This window comes from Ochlerotatus camptorhynchus, unplaced genomic scaffold (assembly GCF_037179485.1).
Source record: "Ochlerotatus camptorhynchus isolate MF236.1 unplaced genomic scaffold, CSIRO-AGI_Acam_v1.1 ptg000189l, whole genome shotgun sequence".
Taxonomy (NCBI): domain Eukaryota; kingdom Metazoa; phylum Arthropoda; class Insecta; order Diptera; family Culicidae; genus Ochlerotatus; species Ochlerotatus camptorhynchus.
Genome location: NW_027040679.1, coordinates 1,387,359 through 1,412,813, shown reverse-complemented (window position 1 = coordinate 1,412,813; position 25,455 = coordinate 1,387,359). Strand labels below are relative to the sequence as shown.

Sequence of the window (25,455 nt, the reverse complement as noted above, 5' to 3'; positions counted from 1 at the left end):
AAAGGTCGGCAGTGAATTTAGAAGAACTAAAACGCCGGACATGCAACAAGTGACACAGACACTGACGACATTTAAAAAATCTAGCTATCAAAATATGTGGAACGCATTGCTGATTTGTGGAGTTGTGTTAAGCTTAGATAAGGCTTGTTCAATCTTTGGATCAGCTATCTTTTTGAGGTTGGATTATGGGGATACAATTCACTTCATACACTACTAATCAACTTTATATTCAGCCTGATGTTAATCAGCTTTGTACGCCTTAAATCAACCAATAATCAGCTTCTGTTCTTAATGTTCAGCTTGAATTGTTACTTGGGAATGTTTGGCTGGCAATACGTGATAATTAGATGTTTGTTCTTTTTATTCGTTTTCCACGGTAACAAAAAAGGATTGCTGTGTTTTATGCTGTTCATGCTGCCCAGACCTCCCGGACCGATACAAGACGTTTCTAGCTTGAATATAGGGTCCTATTATGTAGCAGTAACCAGAAATGACGCTTGACTCGACTTACATAATACTTATGAAAAGATTTTCTGAAAATTAATTAATAGTTCTAAATATAAGATCTCCTAGTTTTGAGTGATATTGGTTTGGATTAATTCCAAAGTCCGCCAGGTCTGGTAAAACAATTTAATCCTAACATAAGCAGACCATCATGAGTACCCAAGTAAGAAAAATGCAACCGAAATTCATAATCTAAACTAATAGGAGTAAATTACACGATCATTGAAAATTCCGCGATGATGGTTTGGAATTTCACATGACTCAACAAAGTAGTATGTTATTTTCTGCACACGTGTAAAATTATGCTAAGGGCGCGTTAATTTTATGTGTTTCAGGACTGAAAAGTTCGTCAGTCGACGAAAAGTAGCTTCGATTGAGCTAAATTTCACGACTGATATAACTCAATTGTATGTCAAAATTGACGCTCGTGAATGTCAGTCTCAGAGCACCTAAATTTACATGCATTTTTCATAATTCACATAAAATACAATTAAATTAGTGCTACAGAACTGCGAGGGGGGAGGAGTGTTTGATCGCTAACTGCCCCTACCTTCGTACCCCACTGTACTAAATGTATTTTAAAACTTATTCCCATTAAATGGTACAGTAACAATGTACGGCATAGCTGCAAACGTTGACAATTAAATAAAAAAATTAAATCCATGCATAAATGACCTACACAGTTCGAAAAAATAGTGTAAATTTCACATACCATATAAGTTTACATTATAAACCGTGTAAAGTTCTGAGACATTACATGAAATTTGAGCGTAATTGCATTTGTAAACAAACACTTCAATCACCGACTTCTCGCGAATAAATTCTCAATCTCAAAATCTAATAAATTCATCATTTATTCGCGAGAAATCAGCGATTGATGTATTTGTTTACAAAACCAATTACGCCCAAATCTCAAATCAGGCCAGAAATATTGTATACAAAAGCCCATCTTTGTAAACAACACTGATGCTTACAAGTTGCTTGTTTGTGTGAAATGAAAAAGAAGTTCACGTGAATGAATGTTTACATCACAATTCATAATCAAATTTTTCTTCTGTGTACACAGCAAAAAAATAATTTTGATATCACATCAAAGTGGATGCACTAAAATCATGTCAAAAATTTCATGTAATTTTTATGACCACATAAATAAACAAATGCAGTAAAAGCAGCGTAATGTCAGTTCATGCATTGTATTAATGATAATTTTGTCCTTTTTAGCAAGTAATATTACACCATATTTTCGACATGATTGTAGTGCATCCACTTTGACGTGATATCAAAATTATTTTTTTGCTGTGTAGTTATAAGCGTGTTATAAATATCTGACGCTGTGACGTGTTTCAATTTGATTATGTCCAGGATTTGGAATGTGTTATTTTGAATCGATACTCGGAAGATCGATTCTCTTGGTTTGATTAATCGATTTTTTGTATCGATCTCAAACGCTCCAAAAAATCGGCTGGATCGATTTTTTTACTGATTTGTAAAATCAGCTATGGCCTGATTTTGATAATAGTCATAGTCTAAAAATATGTATGGGCAGGGCTGTCATCCGATCACTCAATGCGCGCAATGTACTGATTTTCTGAAAGAACACACAAAGTTTGCTTGTCTTTCAACCCTGTGCAAGTGTAAAGCAGCGGAGAAGAGAAGACAGACACACACCCAGAAATAACGAAAGCTCAATGTGTAGCCATCGCTGCGATGGCTCCAACGTAAAGAGTGCCACTCAGTGTAGGGTTGCAAATGGGAAACTCAGCAAAAAGATAAAATGTTTCTTCGTTATGCCCGCCTTCATCCCCTATGCATGCAGTCGTGGCAAGCAAAGTCTGCAAATAATTCAAAGAAGACATTAGCGCTTGTTGTATTATACTTGCTCCTTGTGCCGCACGGAGTGTACCGCTCATTGTGCGGATCGCTTTCTCACAGATTAGTTTGAAAAGAGTGTGCGAAGTAAATGGAAGAACTACACACTCTTTGTCGAGTGTTGTGAGATGCATGCACAAAGTTGCTATGCCAACGCTCTGAGGTGCATTCCAGCCCTGTGTGTGCGGCATCATTGCGATAGATTGGGATATTTTGTTATTTGCAACAATGGATGCTAAATTCTCTGAAAAGCTGCACCCGTGTGAGAGGTTTTCCACTCACTGGAATGAATTACTAATCGTCTTTGCGGAGATTCTCTAAGGGCACCACTTTATGTGAAATTAGGTAGGTGAACATGGAGGAGGGGAGTATCAACAAGGCATGGGTTCAATCCCAGTCGGCACCGTTGATCACGGCCGTAAGATCCCCCGGTCCATGAGTTGATGGGTCGATAGGTAGGGTCCAGGTGTGAGAGCTGCCTTGCTGGCGTCGGTAGCATTGGTACTCAGTACGGAAAAAAAGATTGACGGAAAACAAGATTGACAGAAAACAAATCTCGATTACTTTTTGAAAGGGACTTATCAGCTTTTGTATAAAAAAAAAAATGCTTTTTATCGTCGATTTGGCGTAACTGGCAGCTCACTTACGCATGCTAACAGACAGGGGAAGTGTTCCCCTAACTGATAGTGGTGTTAGTATGCGTTTGTGAGCTACCAGTTACGCCAAATTGACGATCAAATGCATTGTTTACAAAAGCTGATACGTCCCTTCGAAAAAGTAATCGAGAAATCAAGAAAAAAAAAGCAGTAGGCTGTCCTCAACCTGGTCCATACAAGGTGTGAAGTTGTAGGCCTGAATGCACTTCGCACTTCCTTTTTCACTCGGCTTTCATTCCGCTTCGCACGATTCGCTTCTTTCGTTCACTCAATCAGGGGTTGTAGTGACGTCATTACGTTTGTTTCGATCGGTGCTTGCATATGAAATTTAATATGGATTATAGAATTTATGTATGTAACCAAAATTAATGCATGGTCTGCAACTACATGTTGAGATTATTTATTATTGAACTATCACACTGCTTGTGAGTTTTTACCTTTTTTCAAATAAGAAGTTATCATAAAAAAACAAATCGCCTGCTGATGCCTGGCGACTTTACAAAAGACTAACTTCAGGACTAGATCTCCACACCACACCAGGTTGGGCTGTCCTCACTACGGATTGTTGTCAATATGTCACTGTATGAAGCGCCAAAAACGGGTTGCGAGGATCGATAAGCAAAGTCACCTATACGCCTCCACGGAAAAATAAAGAATCTCCTTCCAGCAGCATGATCATACAATTGGTCAAAAAACAAGCAGTCCAACATAAGGATGCTCCAATGAGTGTGGAGTAGAGAGCGCCCTTTATGCACGAAATGATAACAATAGAGAGTTGACAATGTCACTCTCCTCTTCAAAATATTGAGATCGCTATGTGCTATTCATATTCTTCCGATTCTTCCCCACCGACTCTTCTAGTCCATCATTACAAATGCTTCCATATTAGGATATCACAATATGCAGCAAGAGATCGCAAAATACGCCATGTTCCCCTTCATTGTTTCATTTCGTGAATCACACATGAGACGCTACCTTTTATTATTACGAGATAATCGGGGATTGGAGACTTATATGTGGAAGTTTCTCCAGATAAATTCCAAACCAAACTAAACCAGAAGGACGACAAAACCGGAAAAATTATATCCGAGACATTGAATATTGTCAGCGGTCAGATAAATAAATAATGATTATAAGTATATTGAGAGAGAGAAGGATTAGTAATTTCCATTTAATTCCACTACCTTATTTGCTTATCCTTGACAGATACGCGTATTTCGTCTACAGACTTCTTCAGTGTCTTGTACTAATACTCGACTTCGACACTGAAGAAGTCTGCACATTGTAGACGAAATACGCGTATCTGTCAAGGATAAGCAAATACGGTAGTGGAATTAAATGGAAATTACTAATCCTTCTCTCTCTCTCATTATACAGGTGTTCCACTAAGACGCCCACTTTCATCAGGAATGATTATAAGAATTACGGATTTGATTTAAAGTTGAAGCGCGTTTTAAATTTTTAAATTTTTATGAAAATCAAAATGCAAAACAACACCTGCGATTAAAACGTTCGGAACCTACTTTTATGGAATTATCAATATTTAAATTCAGTTTCAAAAGCAGTGATCAAACGCCATTGCGGTCTTCTTAAGGCCCTTTTCAGCTGCTTTGCGAACTTTCTCGGAGCGTTTAGCTTCACGTTCCCTGTGCAACCCTTTTCGATTGATTCGTTTCAGGACAGACGCATTGCCTTCGTGGTCTTCCAGACAATGTTGAAGGTTCGGGAGGATGTTATCACGTTATTTAGAAGGCCTTGCAAAATCGGAGACAAAAGGAATTGTTTCAATTGAGTTGGAACTTCTAAAGGAATATACTACTTACATCAGCATTAAATAAAATAAAATAATTGGAGTTTCGGCTATTGTAGTCTGGAGAATTCAGAGTTTTACTGTCCAAAGTTTCGGCCGTTTTTGCCAGCCTTTCTCGAGGGAAATTAATTCTACCGTAATTACATTACCCCTGAGGAAGGCTGCCAAAAACAACCGAAGCGTTGGGCAGTTAATAAACTACGATTTTAACTCGCCAGACTTTATAGTTGAAACTCCAGTTAATCAATTACAAGCCGTTGGAAAACTGACAAATTAAATTAAATTTTTCACCGAAAACCCGATATAAACATAAATAAAAGCAAAAGTCAATATAAATTAAAGGTTGCCAAACTCATGGGATATTGACGCCTTGATTGACAGATTTTGGCTCATTCGGCACAGCGTAGGCACAGTTAATGCACTCGTCATAGATTAAGGTGTGCAAAGTTGAATACCCCTTGATCATGTTACAAGGCTGACGTTTTTCTGGTTGATAGTTCTTATAACATCATAACAAGGCATAACATTGATAGTTCGTCAACACACATCAAAGTATCAAAGTATCTTATCACGGTTGACTTGATGACAAAAAAGGCTTGTTACGGAAATAACTTTAGATGTGTCATAATAAACTCAAGTTAGGTTATCATCGAGCAGAAACGGTTGTGTTCAATTGGATTATCTCGGAAGCTCTTATCTCACGAATAAGAGCTTGTCTGTCCAGTGTTTTTTTGTTTGAGAGCCATGTGCGTGTGAAATCTTTAAAGTCCCGAGATGCGTTCAGCAACATCTACAGACGATACCACGATTTTTATAAAACGGGGTGCTCGTAAATGGATTCGTGAATTCCAAAATACGTCAACATTCATTTCGTTGCTTGAAGGCAAAAAAGATGCAAGAAATCAGCCTTGAAATGGAATGGCTAATGTTTTTATTAATAGTTCATAATTTCCAAATTATAGAAATCTTTGTTCCCTCAGTCCAATCATTTCAGAAATGTCAACATTTTCAAATGGCATGGTACGAATTTGGCAATCTAATATTTTCATGGCATTGGTTGACAAAAAAAAAATTTAGGCAGAATTTGCAAGACTTGTAAAGCTCTGTGGTTCTCATAAACTTGGATAACTTATTTCGTTTTAAACTTCAAATGATAAAGATCTTTGATTAGGGGTTTTAAAAAACACATACACACAAAAAAAAACTAAGTTGTGGCTTGGAAAGCGAACAATTGATACATTTCTGTTAATTATTTATTTATTTGGACCGAATATTCGATTCATCATTCTTACCTTGTGCCTACACTTAGGTGTTGGCTATTAACCAAGTTGGTGGCTAATTTTATTACTGTAACATTTATTGAACAGATCTCAACCGAAAGCAAACAATAGCCTAATTGGATCCATTACTGACTTGACGGCGCGTGGGATTGATGGTGTCACGGTATATAATTTGGAAGCCAGCTCCGTTGCTGAGCTGATTTATATATACCATCTATTTTCTAAAGAACCAGATGTTAATTGTCGTACTATTTCTCAGTGCTTCTGGGTTTTTCGTTGAAGCATACACACTTTACTAAGTTAACAGTTGATAGGTGACTACCATTGCCATTGTGTACTACGATAGTGTGTGTGTAAATGGATTATTGACATCATTCAAATAAACACCTACGATCTGCCGAAGGAGCTGTTCGAAACCAATCAATTTCAAAGTTATTCCTATCCACACGCAATCGATCAGGGTTGGAACTTTTACGCGCCACAATCCACTTCATCCATGCTACTTATGGCATTGCTCCACCGGTTCTGAACGCACTTTTCAAATTCCAAATGCCTACACGCACGTGTGCGACCACGAATGGCGGCTCGGACGCTACTAGAACTTGCCCACCGACTTGTACGGTCAATTTGATTGACCATTCTCAAATTGGCCACTTTCGGACAGGCAGCAGCCAGTCAGTCAGAGTCAGAGACCTTCATTTTTTTCTTCAATTATTCATGTTTGGCTCTATGACCGACCACCAGAGAGCGACTGACCGAGCGACTGTCTGCTTGCCTGTCTGACTGTCTGACCGCGTTAGTGTGATTTGAACCGGATCCTCTGAACCCACTACCAATGAATGTGCTTCGTACCCATAGGGTACCAACCTAACGCACCAGTTAAGAACGTCGATTTATTTGCACTTGGCTGCGAACCTACGACGACTGTTGGAGAATATATATCTTTTACGGCCGAACTCCGCTAGAGGTGAAAGGTACACTCGTGGTCCCCTGGCGAACAGCGACATGTAGCCTGTGAGCGATTTACCATAAATGATTTTGTTTTTCGAGAGCATCAGTTCAAAAATGAGAAAAAAGACAGTTCGAAACTCCTCGGGCGCATGCCCGATTCGATTTGTCTGTTGGGGTTGGTAAATGGCGTGCGGTGATTGATTAACTCATCAATTATCCCGGCAAAAAGGGTTCGCTGAATTCAATTAGCGCAAGGTCTCCTTTGCAGCTCTACGAGATGGTCGTATTGTTGGGAGTAGTGAGTAGACTAAATCAATATCGTGCGGTGTGGTGGGAAATTGTCGATGGATTAGACACAAGCATCGGTGGTTCAGTGGTAGAATGCTCGCCTGCCACGCGGGCGGCCCGGGTTCGATTCCCGGCCGATGCATCGGATTTATATTTTGATAAAATATTGTTCTTAAGATTTATCAATATTGGGTTTGGATGGTCGAGGGCCCGTTGAATATTTTTTTTTATAGATTTCAGAAAGTAATTTGATGTTAGATTTTGGAAAATGAAACAGGTATTTTATTACTACAAGGATTAGAAAAGGATATAAATAACTGTTGAGCATCAGATCGATCCATTCGACAGACTCTTGATCAAAATTGAGTAAACATAAACCTCAGCCCTTGTCAAAAAACTCCAAGAAGTTTGATTGCATCAACTATGGGCCAGATGAACAGAAGCGATTAATTTATTACATTACGACCTCTCACGAATGTTTGTGCCCAATCCGCAAACAAAAAAACATACATAAAGAAACTAGAGCACCGCCACCAGCCAACTTGGAACACCCAAAGGCGACCGCGGACGAAAAATCGATCATTAGTCGCAGCGATGCACATTACACTCAGATCTGTATCACTTTGAGGGGCACACTCACCTCTGCCTTATAGCCGATTCACCTATCTCTCTACCTGGTGCTCTTTTGTACAATTAATTAAATTAATCAGAAAAAGAGTTAAATGTTCTTTAATTATACACAGTGGCAATGGCATGGTAGTTAGCCTGGACGGACGGACGGTCTGATTGACTGACTGACTGACTGACTAGTCGGCCACTGACCACCGGCGATCGACTCCAAATCGAAGAGCTTCGATCGACCGGGTTAATTATAGAAATCATTATCGCGCGCCCTATACCCACCACGGACAAAACGGAGGCGACGTACGAAAAAAATAAGAAAAAAAGGTAAAACGTTCGAAAACCGTTTTCCACCTTTGGGCAGAAAATGACCACATGCAGGGCTGGCCACCGTCGCGCCATGTGTCGCCTTTTCAAGTGCGTATGATGGTAGCGGACATGATCACACCTTTGGCGGCGGTTGTCACAAGACTGCACTCGCGTGTCTGCTGCTGCTGGTTTGCGTTCGAATAACACGTGTATTTCGGTATGTTTATTAGACTGAAACAAAATTTGAAATGTTCGCTCCACAATGCTCAAAGTAGTAGCCTGCCAAAATACGAACATTGGAATCAGGTATGATCAATCGACGGACTCGTTAGCATAACCTACCATAGACCCATTCCCTGCTTCATAGATTTCGACAAGTCACATTTGATTGCATACCGATTTCTTCTGTAGAGCCTGAAATCAATATCAGGATACGCACATGATACACCCCAAGTAACATTGCAAGTTTTACCGTGGCTTCGAAGCACCTTGGAACTCTAAATCATGGTCTTCAGAACCCACATAAAACGGTTACCTTGGAAGGTCTGTCTCTCAAGCGCAAGCTAGCCGCCGATGAGAGGCTGGTGGTTGAGTGCAGGGTTGACATGCTCAATTTTTCGAACAAATTTTTCATTTGTTAATAACTCTGCACTCACTTAACAAAACTTGAATTTTCTTGAGTAGAAAAGCGTTGGAGGTTCTTATAGGTCAGTAAAACATAGTAGATTTGTATTTAGACGAAAAGCTGTTCTCAAATTTGCGTCACAAAAACGAAATAGGCAATAATTTCTGCTCATTTCAAACATTAAATAAAAAAAAATCATTGGTGGTGAATTCGAATGATGTGATTTAACTACTCTTATTCTGCGTGTCTTCTGTGAACTCTGATCATACTTTATCAATTACTTAAATACGTACTTAATTAGTTTCATCAACTGAGTGAAAAGTTATTATGAGTGACACGTTATTATAAAAGAGCAATTTGTGTGAAAAAAAGAGCATTCCAACCCTGGTTGAGTGTACGAAAGCTCTGCAGAGCTCCCGGATCACGATATGGTCGCATTCATAGTAATTCAGAGAGGTCAAGCATTTTATCCGGGAGAAGTTTCCTGCTGAGATGGGCCTCAACATGCTCACAGGTTCCTCAATCGGAAAGGGATTTTCCTCTATGATGGGATCAAAAACAAGTGTGTTTTTTTTAGCAGGATGAAGGGGCATAGAATGGATACCTGGTACATTGGTTTTGTGGCAAGAGGTGCAACTTTGGACAAAAGCGAAAAGTAAACAGATGAACAGGTAGACGTACTTGAGGAAGAAGTCGTGGAAATACGTGATGACCCCAAAAGCTGAGGAGAACAGAGGAGTACTCAAATGATGACCAGAAACAGCAGCCACTGGTATTGCAGTATTCGAGGCATGCGTATTACTTTTAATCTTTTTGCAGACACGGAAAGGTCTTCGTTCCCATCGTGCACCAATGCCTTGCTAGATAGATACAGCATAGCAAACCTTCGGCAAATTAACCACTGTTTCAACGAATATGGACGAACGTTGGACTTGTGCTTTGTAAGCCTTCAAGACGTTGCTCCAGACACAACCCACCCATGCTGTTAATTCTCAAAGACCGATGATATGTGTTTACCTCTCAGTATGTTCAAACTTTCCTATAAACAATTAAATTGACTGCAAAGTCGCTAAACCGTAAATCAAAAAGTAAAAGTAATTGATATTCATCAACTACGGCCCTGTGGTCGGAGGTGAGGCCGGCAGCTCAAAAATGTTATAGTCATACTGTACTGGACATATTTCAGCATGTAAGATGTACAACAAAAATGAGCTGTGTTTGTTCACATCGACTGATACTGAGTGGTTGCGGTACAAGCACATATCGTCGATAATAGACGATTGTTGTGTATCAGAGAACGCTTGCGCAAAAAGACTAGGGTGGGGAACGGATTCGAAACTCAAATGTCATTAGCCAAATACATCCGTAGACCATAGGTCCACCGTTTTATAATTAGCAATGCACCCGTGTACTGAATGGGAATTGTGGGTTCGAATCCCACCGGTGCCCTTAGATTTTTTCGCAAATTTTCTCACACACACGTCTCTTACCGATGATATATGCTTACCTCTCAGTATGTTCAAACTTTCCTATAAACACTTAAAGACAAGAAGCTTCCAGTTTTCAACGATAACGCAAAAACAGTGAGTTATGATTTCAACAATACCGACTACAACAACATTATTACTGTTTTGAACACACTTGATTTGGAAGCCCTACTAGATCACGAGAACGCTGACACTGCTTATACAAACTTTCTCAACCACCACGTTCCTAAGGAGACTGCTAAATCTTCCAAGTACCCGCTATGGCAATCACGCGAATTGCGCCATCTAAAAACAAAGAAAAGAGCTGCTTTTCGGAAACTTTCGAAGCACAAAACACTTCTGCTAAAACAGCACTATTTGCGTATCAATCATCGTTACCAAAAATTTAGTAAAGCTTGCTTTTCTGCTTACCAGCGCAACATTCAAGCATCCATGAAATCTAATCCGAAGTCCTTTTGTTCGATGTCAGAGGATGTAGCCTGGCTCAGGTAATCAACGATCTCCATAAAGTACTCAAATTTGTTTTCAAGTACGTAGGTTGATCCCAATCTGTCTGACAATTCAAATAATGTCTCTCAGATATGCCCTAAGGAAACCAGATGACTCCAAATTTTTCCAAAGATCTACAGGTGATCAGAGATCTCTAAAAACTTCTCTGTATTTTTTTAATACTTCTGGTTGATCTTAATTGCCTTCCATTCATTTGGGATAAATCAATGTTTTTTTTTTTTTTTTTTTTTTTTTCCCCTTTGGTTTGTTTTTTTCCGTCGATCTTGTTTTCCGTGCTGAGCACCAATGCTACCGACGTGCCAGGAAGGCAGCTCCCAACGGCTTTACTTCCCATCCGAAGGAAGGCGTGATCAGAGATGTTACAGAACATCCCGGCGGCGCCGACTGGGATTGAACCCAGGCCTGCTGGGGTGAGAGGTAATCACGCTTACCACTACACCACCGGCGCCGTTAAATCAATGTTTTATGAAATAATGGAATAATAAGATATTATGATGGTATTTTGTATGTGTACGTAACAAGAAAATATTGTAAAGTTTGTGTTTGACGCATAAAACCTGCAAATTTAGCTTTGACAGAGTCACAATGAGCGATTATCTGATCGCCTCTTCGCGAAGAGTGAAGAGCGAAGAGTGGGTGAGATAAATGACAAAAACGCTTATTGCGACTCTCATCTAGTACAATCACCAGCAATGCACTGAGGTTTATCGTAAAAAGTCCGACGCGTTTAAGCTTTTCCGGAAACGTGGAACACCCGTACATTTCGAAGCGTACTCGGCTCTTGAACGCGAACTCAAGAGCCTCATCAAAGCCAAGAAACGCGGATACTGGCGGCAATTCGTGGACGGATTATCGCGCGAAACGTCGATGAATACGCTTTGGAACGCGGCGCGAAGGATGCGTAACCGGTCTTCAAACAACGAGAGCGAGGAATACTCGGATAGTTGGATTCTCAAGTTCGCGCGAAAAGTATGTCCTGATTCTGTGCCGGCACAGATGATTCCTCGCGAAACGACGAATTCGGTAGACGAGATCAGCCAGCCTTTTTCAATGCTGGAGCTCTCACTCACGCTCCTTTCGTGTGGCAATTCGGCTCCGGGGGCTGATAGAATCAAGTTCAACTTGTTGAAGAACCTCCCAGACGTCGCTAAGAGGCGCATGTTGAACTTGTTTGGTCAGTTCTTGGAGCTTAATATTGTTCCGGATGATTGGAGGCGGGTGAGAGTTATAGCTATTAAAAAGCCTGGAAAACCCGCGTCAGATCACAACTCGTATCGTCCCATTGCGATGTTATCGTGTATTCGAAAATTGTTGGAGAAAATGATCCTTTTTCGCCTGGACAAATGGGTTGAGTTGAACCACCTACTCTCAGATACTCAATTTGGTTTCCGTAGGGGCAAGGGAACGAACGACTGTCTCGCGTTGCTTTCCACTGAAATTCAGTTGGCTTTTGCTAATAAAGAGCAAATGGCTTCTGTCTTCTTGGATATTAAGGGGGCTTTTGATTCAGTATCGGTTGAAGTCCTTTCAGACAAACTCCACGCTTGTGGCCTTTCTCCATTAATTAATAACTTTTTGTACAATTTGCTGTCAGAGAAACATATGAGCTTTTCTCATGGAAACTCTACAGCTTCACGATTTAGCTACATGGGCCTCCCCCAGGGCTCATGTTTAAGCCCCCTTTTGTATAATTTCTACGTCAGAGAAATTGACAATTGTCTAAGGGACAACTGCACGTTGAGACAACTTGCAGATGACGGAGTAGTGTCTATGACAGGACCCAGAGAGGCCGACCTGCAAGGACCCTTACAGGATACCTTAGACAATTTGTCTACTTGGGCTATCCAGCTAGGTATCGAATTCTCCACGGAGAAAACTGAGTTGGTCGTTTTTTCTAGGAAGCATAGCCCAGCACAACCGAAGTTTCAACTTTTGGGTAAGCCGATCACTCATTCCATGTCTTTTAAATATCTTGGGGTCTGGTTCGATTCCAAATGCACCTGGAGATCCCACATTGAGTATCTGAAGCGGAAATGCCAACAAAGGATCAATTTTCTCCGAACAATTACCGGAACGTGGTGGGGAGCCCATCCGCAAGATCTTCTAACGTTGTACCGGACAACGATTTTATCGGTTTTAGAGTACGGTAGTTTTTGCTTCCAGTCGGCGGCTAAAACTCACATCATCAAACTGGAACGTATCCAGTATCGTTGTCTTCGTATCGCGTTAGGATGCATGCACTCGACTCATACGATGAGTCTCGAAGTGTTGGCGGGCATGTTGCCACTATCGGATCGGTTTTCGGAATTGTCCCTCAGGCTCCTCACCCGTTGTGAAGTTATGAACCCACTGGTGATTGCAAACTTTGAGAAGCTTCTTGAGCTAAACCCTCAAACTCGTTTTATGTCATTGTACTACGTGTACATAACACAGGATGTTAGCCCTTCGCAGCATAATCCCTATCGTGTTTGCTTCTCCGACTACGACAATTCTGTTCTATTTGATTTATCCATGATGCAAGAGATTCGCGGAATCCCAGAGCATCATCGTTCCATGATTGCTCCGTCAATTTTCGCTGCAAAGTTTGGCCAAGTTGATTCCGCAAGATCGTTCTTCACAGATGGATCACTAATAGAGGCGTCCGCAGGTTTTGGTATTTTTAACGAATTTCATAGCGCCTCTCGAATGCTTCATGCTCCTTGTTCCGTATATGTTGCTGAACTGGCGGCAATACATTATACGCTAGAAGCGATCGCCTCACTTGCACCAGATCATTATTTTATTTTTACGGATAGTCTCAGTTCTGTCGAGGCTATTCGCTCCATGAGGCCGGTAAAGCACTCCTCGTATTTTCTCATGAAAATACGAGAGTTTTTAAGTGCTTTATCTTTAAGATCTTTTGTCATCACCTTTGCATGGGTCCCATCTCATTGCTCGATTCTGGGTAATGAGAAGGCGGACTCGCTTGCAAAGGTGGGCGCTATGGAAGGCGATATTTACGATCGACAAATCGCCTACGACGAATTTTTCTTCATTTATCGTCAACAGTCACTCGCCAGCTGGCAAAATAAATGGAGTGAAGGGAGTTTGGGACGATGGTTATATTCAATCATCCCTAAGGTGTCGAAGTGTCCTTGGTTCAAGGGGTTGGATGTGGGTCGAGACTTCATTCGTATGATGTCTCGCCTCATGTCCAATCACTATTCGTTAAACGCTCACTTGTTTCGTGTTGGGCTGGGAGACAGCAATCTCTGTGACTGTGGACAAGGTTACCAGGACGCAGATCACATAATTTGGTCATGTGCTGAGCACCGTGGAGTCAGATCCGAGTTGTACGATTCCCTTCGGGCTCGAGGTAGACAACCTAATGTTCCAGTTCGGGATATTTTGGCTAGACGTGATCTGGAGTTTATGCAACTCATATATGTTTTCTTGAAGAATATTAACCATAGATTGTAAGTTTGATTAACCTTGTGTTTAGTTTGTGTTTTGTATATGTGTGTGTATTTTTTTTTGTAGATTTGTTTCTGTAATAATTGTATAATTACAGAGTTGATATAACGTCGATAGGATTAAGTATATCAAGAGCCACATGTGAAAAGGGCATGCAAGCTTTTTGTAAACAAACCTTTGTAGGCCCTTCTCTCGACAACCGAGGGTCGTCCACGCAAACCAACAACATCATCGGGAAGGGTAAAGATTCCCCTACCCGATGATGATGATGGTTTGCGTTGGTGTCATATGAGTGGCGAGAAAATGGCATAAGATGGTTTGTTTACAAAAAGCTTGTATGCCCTTTTCACATGTTGTTCTTGATATGTTTTAGAAATAGTAACATTTTTGAATCATAAATCTTATTCCTTATTTCCTTTTCCCTCTCCCGATCCAAACAATTGTCATCCACTAACCTCGAGAAGACCGCGAGTAATCGGTTCCAATCCTTTAATTTTAGATTTAAGACATTTATAATGTATAAAGAAAATGATAACTTGGCTCTGTAAAGTTTATTCGATTGAGCCTGTACAAATAAAGTAATTAACAAAAAAAAAAAAATCTAGTACAATTGGCAGGTATTATGTATCAAACACAAACTTCACAATCCTTTCTTGTTGCTTACACAAACAAAATATTATCATAATATCCTATTATTCCATAATTTAATAAAACATCTTTTTAGTTAAAATTAATGCAAGGTACCCCAAGGCTGAGAGGGCCTTTTAAATAATGTCGGAGCAACCTGAAATCGTGGGTGAGAGACGTGATTTAAATTGTAGGATATTGTAAGACCTTCAGAATAATAACCCAACTTAACAATTTTCACAATGTAAACGCTTAACTCATTTCATTTATACAGCCTCATGCTGTATTCAAATGTTATACGATATGAGGCAACCTTTACTCCACCTTTATACCAGCCAATCTGGCGAACTTAGTCAGCTACTTATGGCTGTTGGGACTGTTGGGACAAGCTCTTATTGCATATCCATTTAACGCTTCTATACCAACTGCTTTAGTTGTGTGTGGACTTGAAAAGCGCTTATAGGGTTTTTGATCTAATTTCCCTCCTACTAAGGACAACCCGCGCTTTATCTCTCTTTTCTGGACGAGTTTAAACAGCAAATGGAATATTTCTGTCAAAGACGGCTTCTAAATTTATTCACCTTTCCATACATACTGTTGGATTTGATAAAGAGTCACACATTGTTGAGATATTGTTTGAAATCTAATACTGCTTCTTGATTCTAAATTTGTTCTACGAGTTTCAATTCCGTCCTAACGCATTGAAACGCCATTAGATTTTCTTCGTCCTACGGATAAACGTAGAAAAAGGGGATTCGCTAGGAGCGCTTCTTTTGTTTTGAGAACAATGAGCGTAAATATTCATACAATGCGCTCTAACAGGCTTTATGTTGTAGTTAATAAACTAACGCATCGGAACAAACATATTATTGATTTGTGCACGGTGTAATCACTGATATTATTGATCTTTTCTGATCGATAGAACGGAAATGGGCGATTACGACGAAGACGCTCTACCCTATTCTACCTTTTCCCGGTTATCAAATAATCACTACACACAGCTTTGTTGAAGCCGGGATAAATAAATATTGTTTACGCTATTTTTTAATGGAGGAATTTATTGAGTTTATCTTTTGCTGTATAATCAAATTAATCCAAATTAGTTACAAGCAACAACACCACATTTAACCCTGCACCGGAGAATCTGGAATCGAACTCGAGACGCGACCGCATTAGCAATCCTTGACACTACCAGCTGTGCTACGCTAACACTTTGAGCTGATGTAAAAAAATCAACATGCCCTTCTACAACAAAATCGTTGAGTAGATGCTTTATAATAGTGCACATGACTCACTTTTCTCGACTAGTTACCCAACTAACATTTTCAGCATTATAAGCCAACTTTTCCAGCGTTGTGCTGTAAAGAAGCTGAAACAAGCTGCAGATACAGCTACAAGCAGAAGCTTGCAAAATAGTTTTGGAGAGCGTTAACTCAACTTTTTTACAACCATTATTCAATTTGTCAGACGCACTGAATTACATCACCCAATAAACACTAATGTAACTTCTATGCAAATATAATCAACTTTCAACTTTTAGCTTCAAAACAAAGCTAATAAAGCGAATATATTACTTACTTGATGGCTTCTACACAACCAACAACTCTTACTGAATAACATAAACATCGAAAGTGCTTTTTCAACAACTAAACAACCTGTACTCAACTAATTCATTGTGTTAGCGCTACTTTGGAAGCTATTTTACAGTCAACTAGGTTTATTTATAGACGTGTGCAGTTTTACAGCTTCTTCTCTGCTTCTTTACAAAGCTGAATTAACTAGTCGAGAAAAGTGATTAATGTGCACTATTATAAAGCCTCTACTCAGCAATCTTGTTGTTGAAGCGCATGTAAATTTGTTTACGTCAGTTCAAAGTATTGGCGTAGCGAAGTTGGTAGTATCAAGGTTCGCCATGCGGTCGCCTCGAGTTCGATTCCAGGTTCCAGCACAGTGAAAATAATGTTATGGTGTGCTTGTAAATAATTTCGATTAATTTAATTCGCAGTAAAATAAACATGATAAATTCCTCCAACAAAAAAAAAAAAAAAACAAAAAACGCGTAAACTATATTTAAACTAGCGTCGAGAGAAAGCTGTGTAGTGATTATTGGATAATCGGGTAAAAGGTTGAGTTAAGCGCCTTTCAAGTTCACACACAACTAAACAGCAGGATAACAGCTTTATAGAGACGTCAATAAATATGCAATAAGAGCTTGTCCCAATCGTCACAAATCCCAACTAACATTTTCAGCTTTATAAGCCAAGTTTTCCAGCATTGTGCTGTAAAGTAGCTGAAACAAAGCTGCAGATACAGCAACAAGCAGAAGCTAGCAAAATTGTTTTGGAGAGCGTTTACTCAACTTTTTCACAACTATTATTCAATTTGTCAGTCACATAGAACAACATCACCCAATAAACGCTAATGTTACTTCTATGCAAATATTAATCAACTCTCAACTTTAAGCTTCAAAACAAAGCTAATTAAGCGGATATATTACTCATTTGATGGCTTATACACAACCAACCACTCTTGCTGAATAACATAAACATCAAAAGTGCTTTTTCAGCAACTAAACAACCTGTACGCAACTAGTAAATTGTGTTAGCGCTACTTTAAAAGTTATTTTACAGTCAACTAGGTTTATTTTTAGATTTGTGTAGTTTTACAGCTTTTACTCTGCTCGTTTACAAAGCTGAATTAACTAGTCAAGAAAAGTGATTCATGTGCACTATTATAAAGCCTCTACTCAGCTAGGGTTACCATATCAAAAACTTGAAAAGGAGGACATTTCATTTGAGGTTTGGAGATTAAGGAGGACAATTATTCCTTTTCTTAACATTAAAGGAGGACAATGAATTTTTATAAAACGATTTAATAATATGTGCGCAATCACAAAATTCATGATTTGCAAAGGTTCAATTGAGATTGTTCATAACTTGTAGTGGTTATTAATAAAGAGGCTGAATTTATAAAGAGACGACATGTCAAAATTGGAACAATCGATTTTCTGTCAAATTCATAGGAAAAGTCATTCCAATCGAGCAGAAGACCTGTCAAATGGATAAGATGTCGCCTCTTTATAAATTCAGGCTCTTTAGTTATTAATTCAATTCATCTTCTGAGCAAACATGAAGCGCTCATTTTCTCGCATACTCGACTTCGTATGCTTTTTCTGCTGGAGAGATTCGAGGCAAGTGTGTGCGTCGTTCTACAATGTTCTACAATGTGCGTCGTTCTACAAGCTTACTGGTATAGTCGAAAGCGTAGATAGAACACGAAATAAAAAAGGCAAAAAACCATTACATCGCCTGCATGGTCAATTTCTAACATTCGTTGCGATGTTCATGAACAGAGGATGATAGGAAACGGAACTAACATTCATTGTAATAGATTTTTGGTTTGCGTGTTGAAATTAACCTTTGAAACGATAACCTCATCGGTGATTATCGCTATTCTACACTATCCAAGTAACCATTGTCACGTGATTTTGCTTTTTAGGCTATATACGGCTGAATAATGGCTATTCTAATGTTTGCATGTTCTATATAAGGCTGAAAGGACCACTTTCCCACGTTCCCGTATAAGGCTGAGAGGATCACTAATTGGCTTATTGGTTACTTGGGTATGCTATACTTTAGGAGTATTAAGGTTTATTTTGATGATTCTATGAGATGTTTAATTGTATTATTAAAAAAAGGCGATATTGTTGACCACATATACACAAGTAACCAACAAGCTCGCCAGCCCTATATTTGCCGAATATCACCTTATATTAAAAAAAAGCAAATTATAGGACTTGTTGGTTACATGGTTGACGCCTGCTCAACCCGGGTGCAAAAACATAGTTGAGTATTGCTTGGAGAAGATATTACGGTCTGTCCCAGGTCACAATTAAAGTAAATCGTTACTGATAGAACTCGGAACGGTACGAAAAAAGGGCAGAAGAATATGACGTGCACATGACCCGGGGACGATATTTCATTTGAATAGCTTCTAGTACCCAGGCTTGAACGATCGTCGGTCGTAGCTTGTTGTTGTAAGGGGCACGGTGGCCTTAGAGCGACTATTTTTGCTTACTGAGCAGAAGATCGTGGACTAGAACCCAAGCGCCTTTACATCACTTAGTTGATACGGCTATATCATTTGTATACCGTGCTTTAAAAGATCGCATCACTTTGCAAAATTAATCCAGAAAACTTCACCTTTCAAACTATAAAAAACGTCATTCCCGTGACAACCATGGAGATGCAGAGGTGTTCTTGGTCTCTAGGAGTAACGGGTCTCGAACTTATAATCCTTTCCCTCTCCGATGACCAGAAGGACGTGGCCGGTGTTATTGACCTTGAAAATACTGGTTCATCGGAGTTTGAACATTGAGAATGAATTGAAAATCCTAAGACACATTCATATGATTATTTGTGCAAATATCGCTGGATCTGGTCAATCACGGATTGGCAACTACGATTGGTATGGTCGTCAATGCTTATGCTCATGCTCATGTTGGAAATCTCATCGGTGATTATTGCGCAGTTGAATTTTGCAAGGCAAAACTAGTAGGCGAATAAATTCATGAGATTTGAGTTTTTAAGTTTTTTCGAACATTGGAGGCATGAAGGGCTGTAAAATGTCAGTAATTCAAGTTGTATATTTTGATTCTACCTAAAAAAGGCCACGAATGTAAAAATATATTATTATTATTCAAATCAATTATTTTTATGAATACAACATGTAAAAAATACCAAAAGAGTTTACAACAAACCAATCCTAGGCATTCAAACATATCGAACAAAGTTTTCCCAACGCTCTCAAAGTAGCAAACTGACAGACCATTTGAAAACCGTATGTATTATTATAAACACAACACACGCCACCGCTTCCGCTCTACATGTCACCTTCTCTCCACCGACTAATCCACCGCCAACCGCTCAACGAAAAAAAAACCAAACACAACAACAAATCGCGATCTTCCCGCGGCTCAAGACAAACCCGGCCATCGTGAGAACTTTTCAAATTGAATTAAAAATCAATCAACGATCAGCAGTACCCACCGCGTGCGGCTGCTGAAAACACCAGATGATGGCGGTTGATCCGCGTCAACGAGCGATGACCGACGCGACGCGCCGCGAGTGGGGGAGGACGAAGGCGAAGCAAAAATAATTCGCGATACTCTCAGGCAAAAACAAAAAGTGGCCCACAACGCGACGCACACATCGGTTGCCGGTTGCCCCTCGTCCATATTGTGGCGCGGCGCAGTGCGGTCGTTGATGATCTGACCGCAAAAACAACGTGCAGCAGCACGTCGTCGTCGGTCGAAGAAAGTGAGAGGGAATTCCTTGTTATAGCTGGTGGAGTGACCAGATAATGAGATTGGGAGCAGATTGCCTCGCAGCGGTAACCCTACACGCGGCTCGGTTCGATTTGCAGCAGTACGTGTCCATCGTGACACCCAACATAATCGAAGCTGATTGATTCGCGATCAAAGAGAATGTAAATGAGTTGCAAAACAGAACACTTTTCACGCGCTTCTGTTCGTTGAATTGATACATTCGTAGCGGTTTTGGATTTGGTTGGTGGTATTTTGTTTACAACAGCTACTTTACATAGCAGTGGTTTATTTTCACGATTTTCACAACGAATGATCCCATTCATGATTCGGGCTAGCAAGTGGGAATGAGCAACTGGGAAAAAAATGTTACAGGTGCGATCCTGCCAGGAGTCGAACCTGGAATCTTCTGATCCGTAGTCAGACGCGTTATCCATTGCGCCACAGGACCTCATGAATGAAGGGCGGTTTTGTTTATTTTTTTACAACTGTGATCAATTCAAGCTGAACATTGCATTAGATCCTAAGTAACATTGACAGATTCTCTTCGTCGACTTTCCCAGTTGCTAGCTATGTTTTAAGCACACATATCGGTAAAAGAAGCTTTCATACGACAAACATAAGGGGCTATTCATAAACTACGTATACAGTTTAGGGGGGGGGGGGTTTAGCTATTTTTTTATTTTATTTTATATATTATATATATTATATTTTATAATTTTTTAAAAAAATTGCATGAGCAATTGTCTACGCAGGGGGGAGGGGGTGGTGTTCCAGAATAAAAAAAAAACTGTCTACGTAGTTAATGAACAGACCCTAACAAGAAACGGTTATGTGCTCATGTTATTAACGAAAGAGAAAGTCGACGAAGAGAATCGATCAATGTTACTTCGGACTTAATGCAATGTTCAGCTTGAATTGGCTAAGAACCGGATGGTGCTAATACCATCTAGTAAAGTAAATCCACGATGGTTATTTCATCCGTGTGTGGGACCATCTTATGGAGGCGCACGTAGTTTGTAACCTATGGAACCTACCATGCGCCACCCTCTTGTTCTTTTAACGCAGTTTCCACAAACGCGGAACCAGCTAACCAACGTAAACTTGCGCATAATTTTTGCCTTTTTTATAGCCCGAGGTGAAAATGGTCTCATATTTCGCTTCGCTTACAACGCCTCACCCAGGTGCAATAATTTAATCGTGAGTCACTAAAACGCAAACGCCCAACATATCGATGCATAGCATCAGCAGCAACTCATAAAATATCGTTACGCCCATTCCTGTAAACGTATGAATCTCACTTATGTTAGGCATATGTTGAAGTGGTAGCAAAGCTAGTAGTCACAACGGTAGAAGCTATAAAAAAATGAATGCGGGACGCGTGCGCGAGATAAGTTTAAGTGAAGTAGCCATAAATGCGTCACCGACGACTGTAAGTGGTGGTGGTGGTGGTGGTGGTGGTGGGGCGGTAACATTCGGCTTTTAAAAATATGCGATAATAATAGGAATGAGAGCGACATTCGTCTCGCGGTATGATTTTTATCGCTGTGTTTACTGTTGCGCGCGATATGGATGCATAAATATAAATAAAACGGCGCCAGCATGAGTCAGTAGAGGTACAGGAATGAAGTACTATAAAAATCAGCCTCCGGTGAAATTTATATTTAAATGAACAAAAAAATTCTACAGTAGCCATTTGGGATTGATCAAATTTTCAAATTTTCAAATCATATACTTAATCATAAGTATTAAATAAGATGTTTGAATCGTGGTGGCAGGTTTTTGCTTTATAGACACATAAGCACATTTTTTATGAATTTATATACTCTTTATTATTTTTGTTTTAATTCATTTATTTTTAGAAGATATACACCAATCAGATAACGCACCGACAATAAAGTGACCCCATGGTTACAAATATGCTGAAATGAGAATTATTCAAAATAAAAGATCCACACACTTGGTCACTTTTAAAACGACTGAATACTCCTTGAACCTTTGAAAAACGCTCAATTACTGCGTAGCTACTTAGATTTAATGTCCTGCCTGTGATTTTTTAGTCAGAGGAGCGAAGCGATGGAAATGCGTTTAGAATAAGCTTCTAAATTAAGCTTCTTAAGGTGAATCGCAGTGGAAAACTTATTTATGATGAATCTTAAAGGGTGTCCACGATGAAATTGCCACAGTATGAAATTGCTCCAATTTTTTAACCGTTGGGTAGAATTTAATGAAAATTTGGGTGGATTTAGTTCATAGTGCATTATTTACATCCTGCAAGTTTTAAAGTCCTGTGATCAAAACTCGCGGAAATAGAGTCGGAAGAACAGCTCGTGCGTGATAAAATCTTGCGCATTCATCACGAGAACAAGGATCTCTCGCATCGTTCCATCGCTAAAACGTTGGGAATCGCGAATTCCACGGTGTCGCGAGTGATTAAGCGGTTCGAGAAACGGTTGACCACCGATCGGAAGCCCAGAAGTGAAGGAAAAAGTATTCCGTACAACACCAAAAATCACAACCGCGTAGTTGGGGCCTTCAACCGAAATCCGAACGCCTCCGTTAGGGATGTGGCTAAGAAGCTGCACCTAAGCCGAAGTTTTGTCCAGAAGGCCAAAACTAAGGCTGGGCTTCGAACGTTCAAGGTACAAAAGGCCCCTAATCGTGACGAGAAGCAGAACAAGTCCGCCAAAACCCGTGCCAGGAAGTTGTACCTCAACATGCTGACGAAAGTTGAATGCTGCATCATGGACGACGAAACATATGTGAAGGCCGACTTCAAACAGATCCCCGGCAACCTGTTTTTCACGGCCAAGGATAAGTTCAGCGTTCCGGAGCATGTCCGCACTCAGAAGATGTCCAAATTTACGAAGAAATTCCTGGTTTGGCAAGCCATCTGCACGTGCGGGAAGCGGAGTGCACCTTTCGTGACCCAGGACACGATGAACGGACAGGTGTACATAAAAGAGTGCGTCCAGAAGCGGCTGCTTCCTCTCCTGAAGGCCCACAACGTCCCAACAATCTTCTGGCCGGATTTGGCCTCATGCCACTACTCCAAGGACGTGCTGAAGTGGTATGCGGACAATAAGGTCAATTTCGTGCCGAAAATGTTCAACCCTCCCAACACTCCGGAGCTCCGCCCCATCGAGAAGTACTGGGCGATTATGAAGCAGCACCTTCTTAAACGACCTAAGGTAGTGAAGACAGTCGAGGAACTGAAGAAAGTATGGGTTTACATGCAAAAAACGGTTGATTCACAGGTTGTGCAGAATCTTATGGCCGGGGTTAAGGCCAAGGTGCGGGCATTTGCGTATGGACTGTAAATAAAATACGAGTAAAATGGTAAAATGAAGTTTAATAGTTATTTCTCAATCCCTGAAAATTTGATGGCAATCGGATGAAAACTCGAATTTTGCGAATCAATTTTGTGTGTGGCAATTTCATCGTGGACACCCTTTACTACCACATAGAAGTTTCAAGAGCACTAATATAAGCTCCCACAAAACATATAACAAACTGGAACTCCTGCGTCCACTGCAGTGCAGCAAACAGAGAGTCCAATTTCATGAGCGTTATCACAACAGTGTTCAAGATTTGTGGTTCTGGAAAAATATTTCGGTATATCAGCTATATTTGGACTCTTCAAGGAGAATCACCTTAGATTCTAAAAGAAGCTTCCACACGCAATGAAAGTGGATCCCATTTCTGAAAAAAAAAAATCATGACGACGTGTACTAACAGCTGCTTTTCCGCCGGGGGAAGATTTGCCTCGACATCTGAGCTGAGAATCGGTGAGCTGAGTGTTTCCGTTGGAAATACGGCTTGTTTCGAGGGTAAATTAGACGTCGGTTTGTCCGGTTCAATGTCACTTTAGCTGCTGTTGGTTAATCTTCTACTTCATCATGTCCGGAATCCAGATGGCCTTCCGGAGCTGAAAGCTTTGGAACCGTTGGCACCAGTGAAAGTAGATGCTTACGAAGTCATTAAATGTCACATCAGACGGTTTGTAATACTGTTATATTTTATATGGACCGTTTCAATTAGAAACTAGAACAGAAATGCATCCATCGCAATAATGAGTTGCAGTTTCAGCTCGAATACACTATTTTGCACCATATTTGCAACTGCTCGACTATTTTGTTTTATTTCTCAGTGGGAATGGAACTCTGTTTCAAACTTCTATTGATGTGTTTATAGATGTTTCCCGTAAATGTTCAGAAAACTTCATAAAGGGTGCCCACATCAAATTGCATCACGAAAAAAACGCTGTAGAAAATTACCTATTGTGTATTTTCTCTTGAAAATTTGGGTAGAAGAAGTTTAGAGTGTATTGTTTACACATTTTTTTTTTTATCGCTGTCAGTTTTTCGAAACTTGAAAAAATGGCGTCACCCGAAAATCAACGTCGTGAATTGATTTTGTGCAAACACCTGGAAAATCCTCAAGTCTCTCATCGGGACATCGGAAAACAACTTGGAATCGTGCAGTCAACGATGAGACGTGTGATTAAACGTTACTACGAAACTCTGAGCACCGAACGGAAGGAGAAATGCCGTCAGAATGGGTGTTCTATTAGTGATCAGGATCACAAGCGTGTCGTGAAAGTGTTTAAGCGGAATCCCAATACTTCGGTCAGGGATGTGGCCAAAAAGTTGAATCTGTCCAAGTCTTTCGTTCAGAGAGCCAAGGACCGGGAAGGACTGCATACATACAAAGTGCAGAAGGCTCCAAATCGTGACGAATGGCAAAATACGGTGGAGAAGTCACGGGCCCGGAAACTGTACACCCAGATGCTTACGAAGTCTCATTGTCTCATCATGGATGATGAGACTTACGTCAACTTCCGGTGGACTTCCGGCAGCTTCCGGAACTTAGCCTCAAATTACATAGAATGTAATTGCAACCATATGCGACGATTGCGCCACAGCGTTAGAGTTTTTTTCATTTCCGCTTTCCTCTCCCTGCATGAGACCGATGCGCAAACGAAAGGTTTCATGTCGGGAAGGACCACCAAGTCACCAAAAGTGCAGACCTTGTGAAGATGCATATTTTGTGTATCGACACTCCAGTTGTCTTATTCTCTTACACATAGGTTAACTAGAATAAGCAAGACCACGTAAATGCTATATAAACCAAATAATTCTA

The 25,455-nt window shown here is 40.2% G+C and overlaps 1 long non-coding RNA gene and 2 other non-coding genes across 3 annotated transcripts in view; 1 reads left to right on the top strand and 2 right to left on the bottom strand.

The window, feature by feature from the left end:
- Positions 1 to 25,455, bottom strand: part of LOC135702254 (uncharacterized) — a 298,827-nt gene that overhangs the window by 74,546 nt on the left and 198,826 nt on the right. The window lies entirely within an intron of this gene.
- On the top strand, positions 7,430 to 7,500 carry TRNAG-GCC (transfer RNA glycine (anticodon GCC)). The gene has a single exon. It is a non-coding gene; the product is annotated as a tRNA-Gly (tRNA).
- Positions 20,692 to 20,764, bottom strand: TRNAR-ACG (transfer RNA arginine (anticodon ACG)). Its single transcript has one exon. It is a non-coding gene; the product is annotated as a tRNA-Arg (tRNA).